The sequence below is a fragment of the Leuresthes tenuis genome, unplaced genomic scaffold (genome assembly GCF_036924035.1).
Source record: "Leuresthes tenuis unplaced genomic scaffold, fLeuTen1.0.hap1 SCAF_1, whole genome shotgun sequence".
NCBI lineage: Eukaryota > Metazoa > Chordata > Actinopteri > Atheriniformes > Atherinopsidae > Leuresthes > Leuresthes tenuis.
The window spans coordinates 3,235,053-3,255,808 of NW_027325355.1; the positions used below are offsets into that span (position 1 = coordinate 3,235,053).

At 46.5% G+C, this 20,756-nt stretch overlaps 48 pseudogenes; all 48 read left to right on the forward strand.

The window, feature by feature from the left end:
• Nucleotides 1-40: 40 nt before the first annotated feature.
• LOC140295291 (5S ribosomal RNA) lies at nucleotides 41-159 on the forward strand (annotated as a pseudogene).
• Nucleotides 160-428: 269 nt separating this feature from the next.
• LOC140291580 (5S ribosomal RNA) lies at nucleotides 429-547 on the forward strand (annotated as a pseudogene).
• Nucleotides 548-819: 272 nt separating this feature from the next.
• On the forward strand, nucleotides 820-938 carry LOC140289713 (5S ribosomal RNA; annotated as a pseudogene).
• Nucleotides 939-1,210: 272 nt separating this feature from the next.
• On the forward strand, nucleotides 1,211-1,329 carry LOC140294013 (5S ribosomal RNA; annotated as a pseudogene).
• Nucleotides 1,330-1,598: 269 nt separating this feature from the next.
• Nucleotides 1,599-1,717, forward strand: LOC140296560 (5S ribosomal RNA; annotated as a pseudogene).
• Nucleotides 1,718-1,986: 269 nt separating this feature from the next.
• Nucleotides 1,987-2,105, forward strand: LOC140291581 (5S ribosomal RNA; annotated as a pseudogene).
• A 272-nt stretch (nucleotides 2,106-2,377) lies between these two features.
• Nucleotides 2,378-2,496, forward strand: LOC140269351 (5S ribosomal RNA; annotated as a pseudogene).
• Nucleotides 2,497-2,768: 272 nt separating this feature from the next.
• Nucleotides 2,769-2,887, forward strand: LOC140291212 (5S ribosomal RNA; annotated as a pseudogene).
• A 269-nt stretch (nucleotides 2,888-3,156) lies between these two features.
• LOC140294014 (5S ribosomal RNA) lies at nucleotides 3,157-3,275 on the forward strand (annotated as a pseudogene).
• A 269-nt stretch (nucleotides 3,276-3,544) lies between these two features.
• LOC140271586 (5S ribosomal RNA) lies at nucleotides 3,545-3,663 on the forward strand (annotated as a pseudogene).
• A 269-nt stretch (nucleotides 3,664-3,932) lies between these two features.
• Nucleotides 3,933-4,051, forward strand: LOC140294811 (5S ribosomal RNA; annotated as a pseudogene).
• A 272-nt stretch (nucleotides 4,052-4,323) lies between these two features.
• Nucleotides 4,324-4,442, forward strand: LOC140289714 (5S ribosomal RNA; annotated as a pseudogene).
• A 272-nt stretch (nucleotides 4,443-4,714) lies between these two features.
• On the forward strand, nucleotides 4,715-4,833 carry LOC140294015 (5S ribosomal RNA; annotated as a pseudogene).
• A 269-nt stretch (nucleotides 4,834-5,102) lies between these two features.
• On the forward strand, nucleotides 5,103-5,221 carry LOC140295293 (5S ribosomal RNA; annotated as a pseudogene).
• Nucleotides 5,222-5,490: 269 nt separating this feature from the next.
• LOC140275468 (5S ribosomal RNA) lies at nucleotides 5,491-5,609 on the forward strand (annotated as a pseudogene).
• Nucleotides 5,610-5,878: 269 nt separating this feature from the next.
• LOC140296561 (5S ribosomal RNA) lies at nucleotides 5,879-5,997 on the forward strand (annotated as a pseudogene).
• A 269-nt stretch (nucleotides 5,998-6,266) lies between these two features.
• Nucleotides 6,267-6,385, forward strand: LOC140291583 (5S ribosomal RNA; annotated as a pseudogene).
• Nucleotides 6,386-6,657: 272 nt separating this feature from the next.
• On the forward strand, nucleotides 6,658-6,776 carry LOC140269357 (5S ribosomal RNA; annotated as a pseudogene).
• A 272-nt stretch (nucleotides 6,777-7,048) lies between these two features.
• Nucleotides 7,049-7,167, forward strand: LOC140291214 (5S ribosomal RNA; annotated as a pseudogene).
• A 269-nt stretch (nucleotides 7,168-7,436) lies between these two features.
• LOC140294016 (5S ribosomal RNA) lies at nucleotides 7,437-7,555 on the forward strand (annotated as a pseudogene).
• Nucleotides 7,556-7,824: 269 nt separating this feature from the next.
• On the forward strand, nucleotides 7,825-7,943 carry LOC140271593 (5S ribosomal RNA; annotated as a pseudogene).
• Nucleotides 7,944-8,212: 269 nt separating this feature from the next.
• LOC140294812 (5S ribosomal RNA) lies at nucleotides 8,213-8,331 on the forward strand (annotated as a pseudogene).
• A 272-nt stretch (nucleotides 8,332-8,603) lies between these two features.
• Nucleotides 8,604-8,722, forward strand: LOC140289715 (5S ribosomal RNA; annotated as a pseudogene).
• Nucleotides 8,723-8,994: 272 nt separating this feature from the next.
• LOC140294017 (5S ribosomal RNA) lies at nucleotides 8,995-9,113 on the forward strand (annotated as a pseudogene).
• Nucleotides 9,114-9,382: 269 nt separating this feature from the next.
• Nucleotides 9,383-9,501, forward strand: LOC140295294 (5S ribosomal RNA; annotated as a pseudogene).
• Nucleotides 9,502-9,770: 269 nt separating this feature from the next.
• Nucleotides 9,771-9,889, forward strand: LOC140275473 (5S ribosomal RNA; annotated as a pseudogene).
• Nucleotides 9,890-10,158: 269 nt separating this feature from the next.
• Nucleotides 10,159-10,277, forward strand: LOC140292350 (5S ribosomal RNA; annotated as a pseudogene).
• A 272-nt stretch (nucleotides 10,278-10,549) lies between these two features.
• On the forward strand, nucleotides 10,550-10,668 carry LOC140288431 (5S ribosomal RNA; annotated as a pseudogene).
• Nucleotides 10,669-10,937: 269 nt separating this feature from the next.
• LOC140275485 (5S ribosomal RNA) lies at nucleotides 10,938-11,056 on the forward strand (annotated as a pseudogene).
• Nucleotides 11,057-11,325: 269 nt separating this feature from the next.
• LOC140278051 (5S ribosomal RNA) lies at nucleotides 11,326-11,444 on the forward strand (annotated as a pseudogene).
• A 269-nt stretch (nucleotides 11,445-11,713) lies between these two features.
• On the forward strand, nucleotides 11,714-11,832 carry LOC140297198 (5S ribosomal RNA; annotated as a pseudogene).
• A 269-nt stretch (nucleotides 11,833-12,101) lies between these two features.
• Nucleotides 12,102-12,220, forward strand: LOC140289251 (5S ribosomal RNA; annotated as a pseudogene).
• A 269-nt stretch (nucleotides 12,221-12,489) lies between these two features.
• On the forward strand, nucleotides 12,490-12,608 carry LOC140292351 (5S ribosomal RNA; annotated as a pseudogene).
• Nucleotides 12,609-12,880: 272 nt separating this feature from the next.
• On the forward strand, nucleotides 12,881-12,999 carry LOC140289716 (5S ribosomal RNA; annotated as a pseudogene).
• Nucleotides 13,000-13,268: 269 nt separating this feature from the next.
• LOC140275493 (5S ribosomal RNA) lies at nucleotides 13,269-13,387 on the forward strand (annotated as a pseudogene).
• A 269-nt stretch (nucleotides 13,388-13,656) lies between these two features.
• On the forward strand, nucleotides 13,657-13,775 carry LOC140278057 (5S ribosomal RNA; annotated as a pseudogene).
• A 269-nt stretch (nucleotides 13,776-14,044) lies between these two features.
• LOC140291559 (5S ribosomal RNA) lies at nucleotides 14,045-14,163 on the forward strand (annotated as a pseudogene).
• A 269-nt stretch (nucleotides 14,164-14,432) lies between these two features.
• On the forward strand, nucleotides 14,433-14,551 carry LOC140289252 (5S ribosomal RNA; annotated as a pseudogene).
• A 269-nt stretch (nucleotides 14,552-14,820) lies between these two features.
• LOC140297148 (5S ribosomal RNA) lies at nucleotides 14,821-14,939 on the forward strand (annotated as a pseudogene).
• A 272-nt stretch (nucleotides 14,940-15,211) lies between these two features.
• On the forward strand, nucleotides 15,212-15,330 carry LOC140289717 (5S ribosomal RNA; annotated as a pseudogene).
• Nucleotides 15,331-15,599: 269 nt separating this feature from the next.
• On the forward strand, nucleotides 15,600-15,718 carry LOC140275499 (5S ribosomal RNA; annotated as a pseudogene).
• Nucleotides 15,719-15,987: 269 nt separating this feature from the next.
• LOC140305319 (5S ribosomal RNA) lies at nucleotides 15,988-16,106 on the forward strand (annotated as a pseudogene).
• Nucleotides 16,107-16,375: 269 nt separating this feature from the next.
• On the forward strand, nucleotides 16,376-16,494 carry LOC140296673 (5S ribosomal RNA; annotated as a pseudogene).
• Nucleotides 16,495-16,763: 269 nt separating this feature from the next.
• LOC140291182 (5S ribosomal RNA) lies at nucleotides 16,764-16,882 on the forward strand (annotated as a pseudogene).
• A 269-nt stretch (nucleotides 16,883-17,151) lies between these two features.
• Nucleotides 17,152-17,270, forward strand: LOC140316650 (5S ribosomal RNA; annotated as a pseudogene).
• A 269-nt stretch (nucleotides 17,271-17,539) lies between these two features.
• On the forward strand, nucleotides 17,540-17,658 carry LOC140296901 (5S ribosomal RNA; annotated as a pseudogene).
• Nucleotides 17,659-17,927: 269 nt separating this feature from the next.
• On the forward strand, nucleotides 17,928-18,046 carry LOC140294836 (5S ribosomal RNA; annotated as a pseudogene).
• Nucleotides 18,047-18,315: 269 nt separating this feature from the next.
• Nucleotides 18,316-18,434, forward strand: LOC140293094 (5S ribosomal RNA; annotated as a pseudogene).
• The last annotated feature ends 2,322 nt before the right edge of the window (nucleotides 18,435-20,756 follow it).

Genomic DNA, 20,756 nt, shown 5'->3' on the forward strand with positions numbered 1-20,756 from the left:
TCCAGTACCTTTATAATGCACATTTGTCACAGTTATGGTTGCTTACCGCCACACCACCCTGAATATGCCCGACCACGTCTGATCTTTGAAGCCAAGCAGGTTTGGGCCTGGTTAGTACTTGGATGGTAGACTCTCTGGGAATACCAGGTGCTGTAAGCTTTTTCTCTTCTCTCTACCACCTGCATGTCTTTTGTTGCAACGTCTGATCACCCTGTGACACATGAGGAAGTTGGTCATCTTCAGCTGCTGCTGCTTTGTTGGAAGACACAAAGTGATCTGAGAGTCTCAGTTTCAGCTGCAGAGAATAATCACGTCAGGGAAGAAGATGTGCCCACTACACATTAGCCTTTCTCGGAAATGATCTGGTTGCATAGAGGAACCGTATGATTCCAGTACCTATATAATGCACATTTGTCAGAGACATTGTTGCTTACGGCCACACCACCCTGAACATGCTCGATCTTGTCTGATCTCGGAAGCCAAGGAGGTTTGGGCCTGGTTAGTACTTGGATGGAAGACCTCTTGGGAATACCAGGTGTGGTAAGCTTTTTCTCTTCTCTCTACCACCTGCATGTCTTTTGTTGCAACGTCTGATCACCCTGTGACACATGAGGAAGTTGGTCATCTTCAGCAGCTGCTGCTGCTTTGTTGGCAGACACGAAGTGATCTGAGAGTCTCAGTTTCAGCTGCAGAGAATGATCACATCAGGGAAGAAGATATGCCCATAACAAGTGAGCCTTTCTCGGAAATTATCTGGTTACATAGAGGAAGTGTATGATTCCAGTACTTATATAATGCACATTTGTCACAGTTATTGTTGCTTACGGCCACACCACCCTGAATATACCCGACCTCGTCTGATCTCGGAAGCCAAGCACGTTTGAGCCTGGTTAGTACTTGGATGGTAGACTGCTTGGGAATACCAGGTGCTGTAAGCGTTTTCTCTTCTCTCTACAACCTGCATGTCTTTTGTTGCAACGTCTGATCACCCTGTGACACATGAGGAAGTTGGTGATCTTCAGCAGCTGCTGCTTCTTTGTTGGCAGACACGAAGTGATCTGAGAGTCTCAGTTTCAGCTGCAGAAAATAATCACATCGGGGAAGAATATGTGCCCACTACACATCAGCCTTTCTCGCCAATTATCTGGTTGCATAGAGGAACCGTATGATTCCAGTACCTATATAATGCACATTTGTCAGAGACATTGTTGCTTACGGCCACACAACCCTGAACATGCCCGACCTCGTCTGATCTCGGAAGCCAAGCACAGTTGGGCCTGGTTTGTACTTGGATGGAAGACCTCTTGGGAATACGAGGTGCTGTAAGCTTTTTCTCTTCTCTCTACCACCTGCATGTCTTTTGTTGCAACGTCTGATCACCCTGTGACACATGAGGAAGTTGGTCATCTTCAGCTTCTGCTGCTTTGTTGGCAGACACAAAGTGATCTGAGAGTCTCAGTTTCAGCTGAAGAGAAAAATCACGTCAGGGAAGAAGATGTGCCCACTACTTATCAGCTTTTCTCGGCAATTATCTGGTTACATAGAGGAACTGTATGATTCCAGTACCTTTATAATGCACATTTGTCACAGTTATGGTTGCTTACCGCCACACCACCCTGAATATGCCCGACCACGTCTGATCTTTGACGCCAAGCAGGTTTGGGCCTGGTTAGTACTTGGATGGTAGACTCTCTGGGAATACCAGGTGCTGTAAGCTTTTTCTCTTCTCTCTACCACCTGCATGTCTTTTGTTGCAACGTCTGATCACCCTGTGACACATGAGGAAGTTGGTCATCTTCAGCTGCTGCTGCTTTGTTGGAAGACACGAAGTGATCTGAGAGTCTCAGTTTCAGCTGCAGAGAATAATCACGTCAGGGAAGAAGATGTGCCCACTACACATCAGCCTTTCTCGGAAATGATCTGGTTGCATAGAGGAACCGTATGATTCCAGTACCTATATAATGCACATTTGTCAGAGACATTGTTGCTTACGGCCACACCACCCTGAACATGCTCGATCTTGTCTGATCTCGGAAGCCAAGGAGGTTTGGGCCTGGTTAGTACTTGGATGGAAGACCTCTTGGGAATACCAGGTGTGGTAAGCTTTTTCTCTTCTCTCTACCACCTGCATGTCTTTTGTTGCAACGTCTGATCACCCTGTGACACATGAGGAAGTTGGTCATCTTCAGCAGCTGCTGCTGCTTTGTTGGCAGACACGAAGTGATCTGAGAGTCTCAGTTTCAGCTGCAGAGAATGATCACATCAGGGAAGAAGATATGCCCATAACAAGTGAGCCTTTCTCGGAAATTATCTGGTTACATAGAGGAAGTGTATGATTCCAGTACTTATATAATGCACATTTGTCACAGTTATTGTTGCTTACGGCCACACCACCCTGAATATACCCGACCTCGTCTGATCTCGGAAGCCAAGCAGGTTTGAGCCTGGTTAGTACTTGGATGGTAGACTGCTTGGGAATACCAGGTGCTGTAAGCGTTTTCTCTTCTCTCTACAACCTGCATGTCTTTTGTTGCAACGTCTGATCACCCTGTGACACATGAGGAAGTTGGTGATCTTCAGCAGCTGCTGCTTCTTTGTTGGCAGACACGAAGTGATCTGAGAGTCTCAGTTTCAGCTGCAGAAAATAATCACATCGGGGAAGAAGATGTGCCCACTACAAGTCAGCCTTTCTCGGCAATTATCTGGTTACATAGAGGAAGTGTATGATTCCAGTACTTATATAATGCACATTTGTCACAGATATTGTTGCTTACGGCCACACCACCCTGAATAAGCCCGACCTCGTCTGATCTTGGAAGCCAAGCAGGTTTGGGCCTGGTTAGTACTTGGTTGGGAGACTGCTTGGGAATACCAGGTGCTTTAAGCTTTTTCTCTTCTCTCTACCACCTGCATGTCTTTTGTTTCAACGTCTGATCACCCTGTGACACATGAGGAAGGTGGTCATCTTCAGCTGCTGCTGCTTTGTTGGCAGACACGAAGTGATCTGAGAGTCTCAGTTTCAGCTGAAGAGAATGATCACATCAGAGAAGATGATATGCCCGCTACACATCAGCCTTTCTCGCCAATTATCTGGTTGCATAGAGGAACCGTATGATTCCAGTACCTATATAATGCACATTTGTCAGAGACATTGTTGCTTACGGCCACACAACCCTGAACATGCCCGACCTCGTCTGATCTCGGAAGCCAAGCACAGTTGGGCCTGGTTTGTACTTGGATGGAAGACCTCTTGGGAATACGAGGTGCTGTAAGCTTTTTCTCTTCTCTCTACCACCTGCATGTCTTTTGTTGCAACGTCTGATCACCCTGTGACACATGAGGAAGTTGGTCATCTTCAGCTTCTGCTGCTTTGTTGGCAGACACAAAGTGATCTGAGAGTCTCAGTTTCAGCTCGAGAGAATAATCACGTCAGGGAAGAAGATGTGCCCACTACTTATCAGCTTTTCTCGTTAATTATCTGGTTACATAGAGGAACTGTATGATTCCAGTACCTTTATAATGCACATTTGTCACAGTTATGGTTGCTTACCGCCACACCACCCTGAATATGCCCGACCACGTCTGATCTCGGAAGCCAAGCAGGTTTGGGCCTGGTTAGTACTTGGATGGTAGACTCTCTGGGAATACCAGGTGTGGTAAGCTTTTTCTCTTCTCTCTACCACCTGCATGTCTTTTGTTGCAACGTCTGATCACCCTGTGACACATGAGGAAGTTGGTCATCTTCAGCTGCTGCTGCTTTGTTGGCAGACACAAAGTGATCTGAGAGTCTCAGTTTCAGCTGCAGAGAATAATCACGTCAGGGAAGAAGATGTGCCCACTACACATCAGCCTTTCTCGGAAATGATCTGGTTGCATAGAGGAACCGTATGATTCCAGTACCTGTATAATGCACATTTGTCAGAGACATTGTTGCTTACGGCCACACCACCCTGAACATGCTCGACCTCGTCTGATCTCGGAAGCCAAGGAGGTTTGGGCCTGGTTAGTACTTGGATAGAAGACCTCTTGGGAATACCAGGTGTGGTAAGCTTTTTCTCTTCTCTCTACCACCTGCATGTCTTTTGTTGCAACGTCTGATCACCCTGTGACACATGAGGAAGTTGGTCATCTTCAGCAGCTGCTGCTGCTTTGTTGGCAGACACGAAGTGATCTGAGAGTCTCAGTTTCAGCTGCAGAGAATGATCACATCAGGGAAGAAGATATGCCCATAACAAGTGAGCCTTTCTCGGAAATTATCTGGTTACATAGAGGAAGTGTATGATTCCAGTACTTATATAATGCACATTTGTCACAGTTATTGTTGCTTACGGCCACACCACCCTGAATATACCCGACCTCGTCTGATCTCGGAAGCCAAGCACGTTTGAGCCTGGTTAGTACTTGGATGGTAGACTGCTTGGGAATACCAGGTGCTGTAAGCGTTTTCTCTTCTCTCTACAACCTGCATGTCTTTTGTTGCAACGTCTGATCACCCTGTGACACATGAGGAAGTTGGTGATCTTCAGCAGCTGCTGCTTCTTTGTTGGCAGACACGAAGTGATCTGAGAGTCTCAGTTTCAGCTGCAGAGAATAATCACATCAGGGAAGAAGATGTGCCCACTACAAGTCAGCCTTTCTCGGCAATTATCTGGTTGCATAGAGGAACCGTATGATTCCAGTACCTATATAATGCACATTTGTCAGAGACATTGTTGCTTACGGCCACACAACCCTGAACATGCCCGACCTCGTCTGATCTCGGAAGCCAAGCACAGTTGGGCCTGGTTTGTACTTGGATGGAAGACCTCTTGGGAATACGAGGTGCTGTAAGCTTTTTCTCTTCTCTCTACCACCTGCATGTCTTTTGTTGCAACGTCTGATCACCCTGTGACACATGAGGAAGTTGGTCATCTTCAGCTTCTGCTGCTTTGTTGGCAGACACAAAGTGATCTGAGAGTCTCAGTTTCAGCTGAAGAGAAAAATCACGTCAGGGAAGAAGATGTGCCCACTACTTATCAGCTTTTCTCTGCAATTATCTGGTTACATAGAGGAACTGTATGATTCCAGTACCTTTATAATGCACATTTGTCACAGTTATGGTTGCTTACCGCCACACCACCCTGAATATGCCCGACCACGTCTGATCTTTGAAGCCAAGCAGGTTTGGGCCTGGTTAGTACTTGGATGGTAGACTCTCTGGGAATACCAGGTGCTGTAAGCTTTTTCTCTTCTCTCTACCACCTGCATGTCTTTTGTTGCAACGTCTGATCACCCTGTGACACATGAGGAAGTTGGTGATCTTCAGCTGCTGCTGCTTTGTTGGCAGACACCAAGTGATCTGAGAGTCTCAGTTTCAGCTGCAGAGAATAATCACGTCAGGGAAGAAGATGTGCCCATAACAAGTCAGCCTTTCTCTGCAATTATCTGGTTACATAGAGGAAGTGTATGATTCCAGTACCTATATAATGCACATTTGTCACAGAAATTGTTCCTTACGGCCACACCACCCTGAATATGCCCGACCTCGTCTGATCTCGGAAGCCAAGGAGGGTTGGGCCTGGTTAGTACTTTAATGGGAGACTGCTTGGGAATACCAGGTGCTGTAAGCGTTTTCTCTTCTCTCAACAACCTGCATGTCTTTTGTTGCAACGTCTGATCACCCTGTGACACATGAGGAAGTTGGTCATCTTCAGCTTCTGCTGCTTTGTTGGCAGACACAAAGTGATCTGAGAGTCTCAGTTTCAGCTGAAGAGAAAAATCACGTCAGGGAAGAAGATGTGCCCACTACTTATCAGCTTTTCTCGGCAATTATCTGGTTACATAGAGGAACTGTATGATTCCAGTACCTTTATAATGCACATTTGTCACAGTTATGGTTGCTTACCGCCACACCACCCTGAATATGCCCGACCACGTCTGATCTTTGACGCCAAGCAGGTTTGGGCCTGGTTAGTACTTGGATGGTAGACTCTCTGGGAATACCAGGTGCTGTAAGCTTTTTCTCTTCTCTCTACCACCTGCATGTCTTTTGTTGCAACGTCTGATCACCCTGTGACACATGAGGAAGTTGGTCATCTTCAGCTGCTGCTGCTTTGTTGGAAGACACGAAGTGATCTGAGAGTCTCAGTTTCAGCTGCAGAGAATAATCACGTCAGGGAAGAAGATGTGCCCACTACACATCAGCCTTTCTTGGAAATGATCTGGTTGCATAGAGGAACCGTATGATTCCAGTACCTATATAATGCACATTTGTCAGAGACATTGTTGCTTACGGCCACACCACCCTGAACATGCTCGATCTTGTCTGATCTCGGAAGCCAAGGAGGTTTGGGCCTGGTTAGTACTTGGATGGAAGACCTCTTGGGAATACCAGGTGTGGTAAGCTTTTTCTCTTCTCTCTACCACCTGCATGTCTTTTGTTGCAACGTCTGATCACCCTGTGACACATGAGGAAGTTGGTCATCTTCAGCAGCTGCTGCTGCTTTGTTGGCAGACACGAAGTGATCTGAGAGTCTCAGTTTCAGCTGCAGAGAATGATCACATCAGGGAAGAAGATATGCCCATAACTAGTGAGCCTTTCTCGGAAATTATCTGGTTACATAGAGGAAGTGTATGATTCCAGTACTTATATAATGCACATTTGTCACAGTTATTGTTGCTTACGGCCACACCACCCTGAATATACCCGACCTCGTCTGATCTCGGAAGCCAAGCAGGTTTGAGCCTGGTTAGTACTTGGATGGTAGACTGCTTGGGAATACCAGGTGCTGTAAGCGTTTTCTCTTCTCTCTACAACCTGCATGTCTTTTGTTGCAACGTCTGATCACCCTGTGACACATGAGGAAGTTGGTGATCTTCAGCAGCTGCTGCTTCTTTGTTGGCAGACACGAAGTGATCTGAGAGTCTCAGTTTCAGCTGCAGAAAATAATCACATCGGGGAAGAAGATGTGCCCACTACAAGTCAGCCTTTCTCGGCAATTATCTGGTTACATAGAGGAAGTGTATGATTCCAGTACTTATATAATGCACATTTGTCACAGATATTGTTGCTTACGGCCACACCACCCTGAATAAGCCCGACCTCGTCTGATCTTGGAAGCCAAGCAGGTTTGGGCCTGGTTAGTACTTGGTTGGGAGACTGCTTGGGAATACCAGGTGCTTTAAGCTTTTTCTCTTCTCTCTACCACCTGCATGTCTTTTGTTTCAACGTCTGATCACCCTGTGACACATGAGGAAGGTGGTCATCTTCAGCTGCTGCTGCTTTGTTGGCAGACACGAAGTGATCTGAGAGTCTCAGTTTCAGCTGAAGAGAATGATCACATCAGAGAAGATGATATGCCCGCTACACATCAGCCTTTCTCGCCAATTATCTGGTTGCATAGAGGAACCGTATGATTCCAGTACCTATATAATGCACATTTGTCAGAGACATTGTTGCTTACGGCCACACAACCCTGAACATGCCCGACCTCGTCTGATCTCGGAAGCCAAGCACAGTTGGGCCTGGTTTGTACTTGGATGGAAGACCTCTTGGGAATACGAGGTGCTGTAAGCTTTTTCTCTTCTCTCTACCACCTGCATGTCTTTTGTTGCAACGTCTGATCACCCTGTGACACATGAGGAAGTTGGTCATCTTCAGCTTCTGCTGCTTTGTTGGCAGACACAAAGTGATCTGAGAGTCTCAGTTTCAGCTCGAGAGAATAATCACGTCAGGGAAGAAGATGTGCCCACTACTTATCAGCTTTTCTCGTTAATTATCTGGTTACATAGAGGAACTGTATGATTCCAGTACCTTTATAATGCACATTTGTCACAGTTATGGTTGCTTACCGCCACACCACCCTGAATATGCCCGACCACGTCTGATCTCGGAAGCCAAGCAGGTTTGGGCCTGGTTAGTACTTGGATGGTAGACTCTCTGGGAATACCAGGTGTGGTAAGCTTTTTCTCTTCTCTCTACCACCTGCATGTCTTTTGTTGCAACGTCTGATCACCCTGTGACACATGAGGAAGTTGGTCATCTTCAGCTGCTGCTGCTTTGTTGGCAGACACAAAGTGATCTGAGAGTCTCAGTTTCAGCTGCAGAGAATAATCACGTCAGGGAAGAAGATGTGCCCACTACACATCAGCCTTTCTCGGAAATGATCTGGTTGCATAGAGGAACCGTATGATTCCAGTACCTGTATAATGCACATTTGTCAGAGACATTGTTGCTTACGGCCACACCACCCTGAACATGCTCGACCTCGTCTGATCTCGGAAGCCAAGGAGGTTTGGGCCTGGTTAGTACTTGGATAGAAGACCTCTTGGGAATACCAGGTGTGGTAAGCTTTTTCTCTTCTCTCTACCACCTGCATGTCTTTTGTTGCAACGTCTGATCACCCTGTGACACATGAGGAAGTTGGTCATCTTCAGCAGCTGCTGCTGCTTTGTTGGCAGACACGAAGTGATCTGAGAGTCTCAGTTTCAGCTGCAGAGAATGATCACATCAGGGAAGAAGATATGCCCATAACAAGTGAGCCTTTCTCGGAAATTATCTGGTTACATAGAGGAAGTGTATGATTCCAGTACTTATATAATGCACATTTGTCACAGTTATTGTTGCTTACGGCCACACCACCCTGAATATACCCGACCTCGTCTGATCTCGGAAGCCAAGCACGTTTGAGCCTGGTTAGTACTTGGATGGTAGACTGCTTGGGAATACCAGGTGCTGTAAGCGTTTTCTCTTCTCTCTACAACCTGCATGTCTTTTGTTGCAACGTCTGATCACCCTGTGACACATGAGGAAGTTGGTGATCTTCAGCAGCTGCTGCTTCTTTGTTGGCAGACACGAAGTGATCTGAGAGTCTCAGTTTCAGCTGCAGAGAATAATCACATCAGGGAAGAAGATGTGCCCACTACAAGTCAGCCTTTCTCGGCAATTATCTGGTTGCATAGAGGAACCGTATGATTCCAGTACCTATATAATGCACATTTGTCAGAGACATTGTTGCTTACGGCCACACAACCCTGAACATGCCCGACCTCGTCTGATCTCGGAAGCCAAGCACAGTTGGGCCTGGTTTGTACTTGGATGGAAGACCTCTTGGGAATACGAGGTGCTGTAAGCTTTTTCTCTTCTCTCTACCACCTGCATGTCTTTTGTTGCAACGTCTGATCACCCTGTGACACATGAGGAAGTTGGTCATCTTCAGCTTCTGCTGCTTTGTTGGCAGACACAAAGTGATCTGAGAGTCTCAGTTTCAGCTGAAGAGAAAAATCACGTCAGGGAAGAAGATGTGCCCACTACTTATCAGCTTTTCTCTGCAATTATCTGGTTACATAGAGGAACTGTATGATTCCAGTACCTTTATAATGCACATTTGTCACAGTTATGGTTGCTTACCGCCACACCACCCTGAATATGCCCGACCACGTCTGATCTTTGAAGCCAAGCAGGTTTGGGCCTGGTTAGTACTTGGATGGTAGACTCTCTGGGAATACCAGGTGCTGTAAGCTTTTTCTCTTCTCTCTACCACCTGCATGTCTTTTGTTGCAACGTCTGATCACCCTGTGACACATGAGGAAGTTGGTGATCTTCAGCTGCTGCTGCTTTGTTGGCAGACACCAAGTGATCTGAGAGTCTCAGTTTCAGCTGCAGAGAATAATCACGTCAGGGAAGAAGATGTGCCCATAACAAGTCAGCCTTTCTCTGCAATTATCTGGTTACATAGAGGAAGTGTATGATTCCAGTACCTATATAATGCACATTTGTCACAGAAATTGTTCCTTACGGCCACACCACCCTGAATATGCCCGACCTCGTCTGATCTCGGAAGCCAAGGAGGGTTGGGCCTGGTTAGTACTTTAATGGGAGACTGCTTGGGAATACCAGGTGCTGTAAGCGTTTTCTCTTCTCTCAACAACCTGCATGTCTTTTGTTGCAACGTCTGATCACCCTGTGACACATGAGGAAGTTGGTCATCTTCAGCTTCTGCTGCTTTGTTGGCAGACACAAAGTGATCTGAGAGTCTCAGTTTCAGCTGCAGAGAATAATCACGTCAGGGAAGAAGATGTGCCCACTACACATCAGCCTTTCTCGGAAATGATCTGGTTGCATAGAGGAACCGTATGATTCCAGTACCTATATAATGCAAATTTGTCAGAGACATTGTTGCTTACGGCCACACCACCCTGAACATGCTCGACCTCGTCTGATCTCGGAAGCCAAGGAGGTTTGGGCCTGGTTAGTACTTGGATAGGAGACCTCTTGGGAATACCAGGTGTGGTAAGCTTTTTCTCTTCTCTCTACCACCTGCATGTCTTTTGTTGCAACGTCTGATCACCCTGTGACACATGAGGAAGTTGGTCATCTTCAGCAGCTGCTGCTGCTTTGTTGGCAGACACGAAGTGATCTGAGAGTCTCAGTTTCAGCTGCAGAGAATGATCACATCAGGGAAGAAGATATGCCCATAACAAGTGAGCCTTTCTCGGAAATTATCTGGTTACATAGAGGAAGTGTATGATTCCAGTACTTATATAATGCACATTTGTCACAGTTATTGTTGCTTACGGCCACACCACCCTGAATATACCCGACCTCGTCTGATCTCGGAAGCCAAGCACGTTTGAGCCTGGTTAGTACTTGGATGGTTGACTGCTTGGGAATACCAGGTGCTGTAAGCGTTTTCTCTTCTCTCTACAACCTGCATGTCTTTTGTTGCAACGTCTGATCACCCTGTGACACATGAGGAAGTTGGTGATCTTCAGCTGCTGCTGCTTTGTTGGCAGACACCAAGTGATCTGAGAGTCTCAGTTTCAGCTGCAGAGAATAATCACATCAGGGAAGAAGATGTGCCCATAACAAGTCAGCCTTTCTCTGCAATTATCTGGTTACATAGAGGAAGTGTATGATTCCAGTACCTATATAATGCACATTTGTCACAGAAATTGTTCCTTACGGCCACACCACCCTGAATATGCCCGACCTCGTCTGATCTCGGAAGCCAAGGAGGGTTGGGCCTGGTTAGTACTTTAATGGGAGACTGCTTGGGAATACCAGGTGCTGTAAGCGTTTTCTCTTCTCTCAACAACCTGCATGTCTTTTGTTGCAACGTCTGATCACCCTGTGACACATGAGGAAGTTGGTCATCTTCAGCTGCTGCTGCTTTGTTGGCAGACACGAAGTGATCTGAGAGTCTCAGTTTCAGCTGAAGAGAATAATCACGTCAGGGAAGAAGATGTGCCCACTACACATCAGCCTTTCTCAGCAATTATCTGGTTACATAGAGGAACCGTATGATTCCTGTACTTATATAATGCACATTTGTCACAGACATTGTTGCTTACGGCCACACCACCCTCAATATGCCTGACCTCGTCTGATCTCGGAAGCCAAGAAGAGTTGGGCCTGGTTAGTACTTGGGTGGGAGACCGCTTGAAAATACCAGGTGCTGTAAGCTTTTTCTCTTCTCTCTACCACCTGCATGTCTTTTTTTGCAACGTCTGATCACCCTGTGACACATGAGGAAGTTGGTCATCTTCAGCTGCTGCTGCTTTGTTGGCAGACACAGAGTGATCTGAGAGTCTCAGTTTCAGTTGCAGAGAATAATCACATCAGGGAAGAATATGTGCCCACTACAAGTCAGCCTTTCTCGGCAATTATCTGGTTTCATAGAGGAAGTGTATGATTCCAGTACCTATATAATGCACATGTGTCACAGAAATTGTTCCTTACGGCCACACCTCCCTGAATAAGCCTGACCTCGTGTGATCTCGGAAGCCAAGGAGGGTTGGGCCTGGTTAGTACTTTAATGGGAGACTGCTTGGGAATACCAGCTGCTGTAAGCGTTTTCTCTTCTCTCTACAACCTGCATGTCTTTTGTTGCAACGTCTGATCACCCTGTGACACATGAGGAAGTTGGTCATCTTCAGCTTCTGCTGCTTTGTTGGCAGACACAAAGTGATCTGAGAGTCTCAGTTTCAGCTCGAGAGAATAATCACGTCAGGGAAGAAGATGTGCCCACTACTTATCAGCTTTTCTCGGCAATTATCTGGTTACATAGAGGAACTGTATGATTCCAGTACCTTTATAATGCACATTTGTCACAGTTATGGTTGCTTACCGCCACACCACCCTGAATATGCCCGACCACGTCTGATCTCGGAAGCCAAGCAGGTTTGGGCCTGGTTAGTACTTGGATGGTAGACTCTCTGGGAATGCCAGGTGCTGTAAGCTTTTTCTCTTCTCTCTACCACCTGCATGTCTTTTGTTGCAACGTCTGATCACCCTGTGACACATGAGGAAGTTGGTCATCTTCAGCTGCTGCTGCTTTGTTGGCAGACACAAAGTGATCTGAGAGTCTCAGTTTCAGCTGCAGAGAATAATCACGTCAGGGAAGAAGATGTGCCCACTACACATCAGCCTTTCTCGGAAATGATCTGGTTGCATAGAGGAACCGTATGATTCCAGTACCTATATAATGCACATTTGTCAGAGACATTGTTGCTTACGGCCACACCACCCTGAACATGCTCGACCTCGTCTGATCTCGGAAGCCAAGGAGGTTTGGGCCTGGTTAGTACTTGGATAGGAGACCTCTTGGGAATACCAGGTGTGGTAAGCTTTTTCTCTTCTCTCTACCACCTGCATGTCTTTTGTTGCAACGTCTGATCACCCTGTGACACATGAGGAAGTTGGTCATCTTCAGCAGCTGCTGCTGCTTTGTTGGCAGACACGAAGTGATCTGAGAGTCTCAGTTTCAGCTGCAGAGAATGATCACATCAGGGAAGAAGATATGCCCATAACAAGTGAGCCTTTCTCGGAAATTATCTGGTTACATAGAGGAAGTGTATGATTCCAGTACTTATATAATGCACATTTGTCACAGTTATTGTTGCTTACGGCCACACCACCCTGAATATACCCGACCTCGTCTGATCTCGGAAGCCAAGCACGTTTGAGCCTGGTTAGTACTTGGATGGTAGACTGCTTGGGAATACCAGGTGCTGTAAGCGTTTTCTCTTCTCTCTACAACCTGCATGTCTTTTGTTGCAACGTCTGATCACCCTGTGACACATGAGGAAGTTGGTGATCTTCAGCTGCTGCTGCTTTGTTGGCAGACACCAAGTGATCTGAGAGTCTCAGTTTCAGCTGCAGAGAATAATCACATCAGGGAAGAAGATGTGCCCATAACAAGTCAGCCTTTCTCTGCAATTATCTGGTTACATAGAGGAAGTGTATGATTCCAGTACCTATATAATGCACATTTGTCACAGAAATTGTTCCTTACGGCCACACCACCCTGAATATGCCCGACCTCGTCTGATCTCGGAAGCCAAGGAGGGTTGGGCCTGGTTAGTACTTTAATGGGAGACTGCTTGGGAATACCAGGTGCTGTAAGCGTTTTCTCTTCTCTCAACAACCTGCATGTCTTTTGTTGCAACGTCTGATCACCCTGTGACACATGAGGAAGTTGGTCATCTTCAGCTGCTGCTGCTTTGTTGGCAGACACGAAGTGATCTGAGAGTCTCAGTTTCAGCTGAAGAGAATAATCACGTCAGGGAAGAAGATGTGCCCACTACACATCAGCCTTTCTCAGCAATTATCTGGTTACATAGAGGAACCGTATGATTCCTGTACTTATATAATGCACATTTGTCACAGACATTGTTGCTTACGGCCACACCACCCTCAATATGCCTGACCTCGTCTGATCTCGGAAGCCAAGAAGAGTTGGGCCTGGTTAGTACTTGGGTGGGAGACCGCTTGAAAATACCAGGTGCTGTAAGCTTTTTCTCTTCTCTCTACCACCTGCATGTCTTTTTTTGCAACGTCTGATCACCCTGTGACACATGAGGAAGTTGGTCATCTTCAGCTGCTGCTGCTTTGTTGGCAGACACAGAGTGATCTGAGAGTCTCAGTTTCAGTTGCAGAGAATAATCACATCAGGGAAGAATATGTGCCCACTACAAGTCAGCCTTTCTCGGCAATTATCTGGTTTCATAGAGGAAGTGTATGATTCCAGTACCTATATAATGCACATGTGTCACAGAAATTGTTCCTTACGGCCACACCACCCTGAATAAGCCTGACCTCGTCTGATCTCGGAAGCCAAGGAGGGTTGGGCCTGGTTAGTACTTTAATGGGAGACTGCTTGGGAATACCAGGTGCTGTAAGCGTTTTCTCTTCTCTCTACAACCTGCATGTCTTTTGTTGCAACGTCTGATCACCCTGTGACACATGAGGAAGTTGGTCATCTTCAGCTTCTGCTGCTTTGTTGGCAGACACAAAGTGATCTGAGAGTCTCAGTTTCAGCTCGAGAGAATAATCACGTCAGGGAAGAAGATGTGCCCACTACTTATCAGCTTTTCTCGGCAATTATCTGGTTACATAGAGGAACTGTATGATTCCAGTACCTTTATAATGCACATTTGTCACAGTTATGGTTGCTTACCGCCACACCACCCTGAATATGCCCGACCACGTCTGATCTCGGAAGCCAAGCAGGTTTGGGCCTGGTTAGTACTTGGATGGTAGACTCTCTGGGAATGCCAGGTGCTGTAAGCTTTTTCTCTTCTCTCTACCACCTGCATGTCTTTTGTTGCAACGTCTGATCACCCTGTGACACATGAGGAAGTTGGTCATCTTCAGCTGCTGCTGCTTTGTTGGCAGACACAAAGTGATCTGAGAGTCTCAGTTTCAGCTGCAGAGAATAATCACGTCAGGGAAGAAGATGTGCCCACTACACATCAGCCTTTCTCGGAAATGATCTGGTTGCATAGAGGAACCGTATGATTCCAGTACCTATATAATGCACATTTGTCAGAGACATTGTTGCTTACGGCCACACCACCCTGAACATGCTCGACCTCGTCTGATCTCGGAAGCCAAGGAGGTTTGGGCCTGGTTAATACTTGGATAGGAGTCCTCTTGGGAATACCAGGTATGGTAAGCTTTTTCTCTTCTCTCTACCACCTGCATGTCTTTTGTTGCAACGTCTGATCACCCTGTGACACATGAGGAAGTTGGTCATCTTCAGCAGCTGCTGCTGCTTTGTTGGCAGACACGAAGTGATCTGAGAGTCTCAGTTTCAGCTGCAGAGAATGATCACATCAGGGAAGAAGATATGCCCATAACAAGTGAGCCTTTCTCGGAAATTATCTGGTTACATAGAGGAAGTGTATGATTCCAGTACTTATATAATGCACATTTGTCACAGTTATTGTTGCTTACGGCCACACCACCCTGAATATACCCGACCTCGTCTGATCTCGGAAGCCAAGCACGTTTGAGCCTGGTTAGTACTTGGATGGTAGACTGCTTGGGAATACCAGGTGCTGTAAGCGTTTTCTCTTCTCTCTACAACCTGCATGTCTTTTGTTGCAATGTCTGATCACCCTGTGACACATGAGGAAGTTGGTGATCTTCAGCTGCTGCTGCTTTGTTGGCAGACACCAAGTGATCTGAGAGTCTCAGTTTCAGCTGCAGAGAATAATCACATCAGGGAAGAAGATGTGCCCATAACAAGTCAGCCTTTCTCTGCAATTATCTGGTTACATAGAGGAAGTGTATGATTCCAGTACCTATATAATGCACATTTGTCACAGAAATTGTTCCTTACGGCCACACCACCCTGAATATGCCCGACCTCGTCTGATCTCGGAAGCCAAGGAGGGTTGGGCCTGGTTAGTACTTTAATGGGAGACTGCTTGGGAATACCAGGTGCTGTAAGCGTTTTCTCTTCTCTCAACAACCTGCATGTCTTTTGTTGCAACGTCTGATCACCCTGTGACACATGAGGAAGTTGGTCATCTTCAGCTGCTGCTGCTTTGTTGGCAGACACGAAGTGATCTGAGAGTCTCAGTTTCAGCTGAAGAGAATAATCACGTCAGGGAAGAAGATGTGCCCACTACACATCAGCCTTTCTCAGCAATTATCTGGTTACATAGAGGAACCGTATGATTCCTGTACTTATATAATGCACATTTGTCACAGACATTGTTACTTACGGCCACACCACCCTGAATTTGCCTGACCTCGTCTGATCTCGGAAGCCAAGCAGTGTTGGGCCTGGTTAGTACTTGGGTGGGAGACCGCTTGGGAATACCAGGTGCTGTAAGGTCTTTCTCTTCTCTCTACCACCTGCATGTGTTTTGTTGCAACGTCTGATCACCCTGTGACACATGAGGTATTTGGTCATCTTCAGCTGCGGCTGCTTTGTTGGCAAACACGAAGTGATCTGAGAGTCTCAGTTTCAGCTGAAGAGAATGATCACGTCAGGGAACAAGATGTGCCCACTACACATCAGCCTTTCTCTGCAATTATCTGGTTGCATAGAGGAACCGTATGATTCCAGTACCTATATAATGCACATTTTTCAGAGATATTGTTGCTTACGGCCACACCACCCTGAACATGCCCGCCCTCGTCTGATCTCGGAAGCCAAGCACAGTTGGGCCTAGTTTGTACTTGGATGGAAGACCTTTTGGGAATACCAGGTGCTTTAAGCTTTTTCTCTTCTCTCAACCACCTGCATGTCTTTTGTTGCAATGTCTGATCACCCTGTGACACATGAGGAAGGTGGTCATCTTCAGCTGCTGCTGCTTTGTTGGCAGACACAAAGTGATCTGAGAGTCTCAGTTTCAGCTGAAGAGAATGATCACATCAGAGAAGATGATATGCCCGCTACACATCAGCCTTTCTCGGCAATTATCTGGTTGCATAGAGGAACCATATGATTCCAGTACCTATATAATGCACATTTGTCAGAGACATTGTTGCTTACGGCCACACAACCCTGAATATGTCCAACCTCGTCTGATCTCGGAAGCCAAGGAGGGTTGGGCCTGGTTAGTACTTTGATGGGAGACCGCTTGGGAATACCAGGTGCTGTAAGCTTTTTTTCTTCTCTCTACCACCTGCATGTCTTTTGTTGCAACGTCTGATCACCCTGTGACACATGAGGAAGTTGGTCATCTTCAGCTGCTGCTGCTTTGTTGGCAGACACGAAGTGATCTGAGAGTCTCAGTTTCAGCTGAAGAGAATGATCACGTCAGGGAAAAAGATATGCCCGCTACATATCAGCCTTTCTCTGCAATTATCTGGTTACACAGAGGAACCATATGATTTGATTGCCTATATAATGCGCATTTGTCACAGAGATTGTTGCTTACGGCCAAACCACCCTGAATATGTCCAACCTCGTCTGATCTCGGAAGCCAAGGAGGGTTGGGCCTGGTTAGTACTTTGATGGGAGACCGCTTGGGAATACCAGGTGCTGTAAGCTTTTTTTCTTCTCTCTACCACCTGCATGTCTTTTGTTGCAACGTCTGATCACCCTGTGACACATGAGGAAGGTGGTCATCTTCAGCTGCTGCTGCTTTGTTGGCAGACACGAAGTGATCTGAGAGTCTCAGTTTCAGCTGAAGAGAATGATCACATCAGAGAAGATGATATGCCCGCTACACATCAGCCTTTCTCGGCAATTATCTGGTTGCATAGAGGAACCATATGATTCCAGTACCTATATAATGCACATTTGTCAGAGACATTGTTGCTTACGGCCACACAACCCTGAACATGCCCGACCTCGTCTGATCTCGGAAGCCAAGCACAGTTGGGCCTGGTTTGGACTTGGATGGAAGACCTCTTGGGAATACGAGGTGCTGTAAGCTTTTTCTCTTCTCTCTACCACCTGCATGTCTTTTGTTGCAACGTCTGATCACCCTGTGACACATGAGGAAGTTGGTCATCTTCTGCTTCTGCTGCTTTGTTGGCAGACACAAAGTGATCTGAGAGTCTCAGTTTCAGCTCGAGAGAATAATCACGTCAGGGAAGAAGATGTGCCCACTACTTATCAGCTTTTCTTGGCAATTATCTAGTTACATAGAGGAACTGTATGATTCCAATATCTTTATAATGCACATTTGTCACAGTTATGGTTGCTTACCGCCACACCACCCTGAATATGCCTGACCACGTCTGATCTCGGAAGCCAAGCAGGTTTGGGCCTGGTTAGTACTTGGATGATAGACTCTCTGGGAATACCAGGTGCTGTAAGCTTTTTCTCTTCTCTCTACCACCTGCATGTCTTTTGTTGCAACGTCTGATCACCCTGTGACACATGAGGAAGTTGGTCATCTTCAGCTTCTGCTGCTTTGTTGGCAGACACAAAGTGATCTGAGAGTCTCAGTTTCAGCTGCAGAGAATAATCACGTCAGGGAAGAAGATGTGCCCACTACACATCAGCCTTTCTCGGAAATGATCTGGTTGCATAGAGGAACCGTATGATTCCAGTACCTATATAATGCACATTTGTCAGAGACATTGTTGCTTACGGCCACACCACCCTGAACATGCTCGACCTCGTCTGATCTCGGAAGCCAAGGAGGTTTGGGCCTGGTTAGTACTTGGATGGAAGACCTCTTGGGAATGCCAGGTGTGGTAAGCTTTTTCTCTTCTCTCTACCACCTGCATGTCTTTTGTTGCAACGTCTGATCACCCTGTGACACATGAGGAAGTTGGTCATCTTCAGCAGCTGCTGCTGCTTTGTTGGCAGACACGAAGTGATCTGAGAGTCTCAGTTTCAGCTGCAGAGAATAATCACATCAGGGAAGAAGATGTGCCCACTACAAGTCAGCCTTTCTCGGCAATTATCTGGTTACATAGAGGAAGTGTATGATTCCAGTACTTAGCAGCCACCACCCCAAGGGCCCTAAGGGACCCCGCCCCACACCGCAAGACAGCCCCACCTGCAAGCCCCCAAAACTGCCCTCCAAGCCCGACACACAGTCCCCCCCAGCAATCACCAACCCAGTCCCCACGACCCGAGAGACCACCAGACGCCCGAAGCCACACAGCCCCCCCCCAGCACACACCCAACCGCCCAGAGCGACGGGACATTAACCCACCACCACCACTATGTGATAAAGCTAATCAGCGGGGACCAGAGAGAATGAAATTCAGCCAATTGATGTTTGAAAGAGGCAGACATTGTTTCCATGCTAATGTAATCTAAAAGAACATTTCTAAACTGGTTAATACACAGATTGTTCTTCGCTTTCCAGTTCATGAGAATAGTTTTCTTTGCGATACATAACACTGTGATGACCATGTGTGCTGAGTTCATTTCCATGTTGATGTTGTCTAAGTCACCCAGTATGCACAGTGTGGGGCATGCAGGAATGCTACACTTTAGACATGTTGATAGGTCCGTACAGACTTCAAACCAGACCTTCTGGACAGGCGCACAAAACCACAAAGCGTGTGCATAATCATCAGGTGTGTTATCTGTGCAATGTGAGCAGATGTTTGAGCGTGTTAGACCCATCCTTAACATCCTTTGTCCTGTATAGTGTGTTCTATGAAGAATTTTGTATTGTATGAGCTGTAAATTAGGATTTCGAGTCATTCTGAAGGTGTTCAAACATATTTGTGGCCAGAAGCTATGACTAGAACTGATGGATAAATCTGCCTCCCATTTTTAGGATGGTAAAGACATTGTGTCATCTATCTTAGACAATAATTTATGTATTTTTGATAGTAGTTTTGGGATGCAGATGCTTAGAAATTCTGCTACTCTAATCGGGAGTTGTAAGCCAATAGGTTACAGTATATATCAAAATGGTTTAAACCTAGCCCAATAGATGAACCATGGATAAATATAGAACAAGCATTGTGTGATAATCTGGAAATCTCTGACCTGCCACTTATTAGTCAAAACGTAAAAAAATCACAAATGTTTTAAAAGCATTAACATCAGCACCTCTCTGACAGCCTGGTGGGAATTTCTAAAAATAACAAAGTCTTCACTTGTCCCGTGTAAGCTTACACCCATCTGGAACAATCCTGACATCCTGCAAAACAAAAAAATGATAAACTTTACTCTGTGGAAGATCAAAGGAATCAAACATCTGGAACATATAATCCAAAATGGAAATTTTATTTCATTTGATGAGCTCATATCACAACATGAGATAGGCAGCAATAAATTCCTAGAATATCAACAACTTAAGTCTATAATAAGAAAGAAATATATCCTCCACCAACCAGACTTACAACTCCCGATTAGGGTAGCAGAATTTCTAAGCATCTGCACCCCAAAACTACTATCAAAAATATATAAAGTATTGTGAGGGAGAAAGTGGGCAACCCGGTCTTGTACCTCTCTGCAGACTGAAGCTTGGAGAAGTTTGATCATTTGTCCTGACACTTGCATTTGGGGAGCTATATAATATCCTTATCCAGTTGATGAAGTGTGACCCAAACCCGAACTGGTAGAACTGGGAGCACGGCCCTCTGGGCAGCCTACATACCCAAAGAGCCCCGCCCACCAGATGCCACTCAGTGCAACCACCTAGTGTGTATGTGTGTGTTTGATAAGTAGTGATGTCTAAGGTGTAATTAAAAAAGGGGTGGGGAACTGCAGAGTGCAGCCAAGGGGACCGCCTACGTGGCCCCATCCACTACACCCCACAGAACACACACGCCCCCAAAACCCTTCATGTGTGAGTGTGTGCTGTGTACAGGAGCCAAAAGGGAGAGGGGTATGGGGATATACACCGGGAGAGCTAGTCTCCCCCAGTGAGGGCAGCCAGGGACTGGCTGCAATAGGCACCCGCTACCTCGGACCCAACACATCAGGACATCAAGAGGGCCTGATGTCCACCAGGCTCGGGGCTTGCAGCGACCATATTCCGGGAGCTACTGTACCCCCAGAAAGTACCCACCCCGTCCAACCCCACTCAACCAACCCCATCCCACCCCGGAGGAC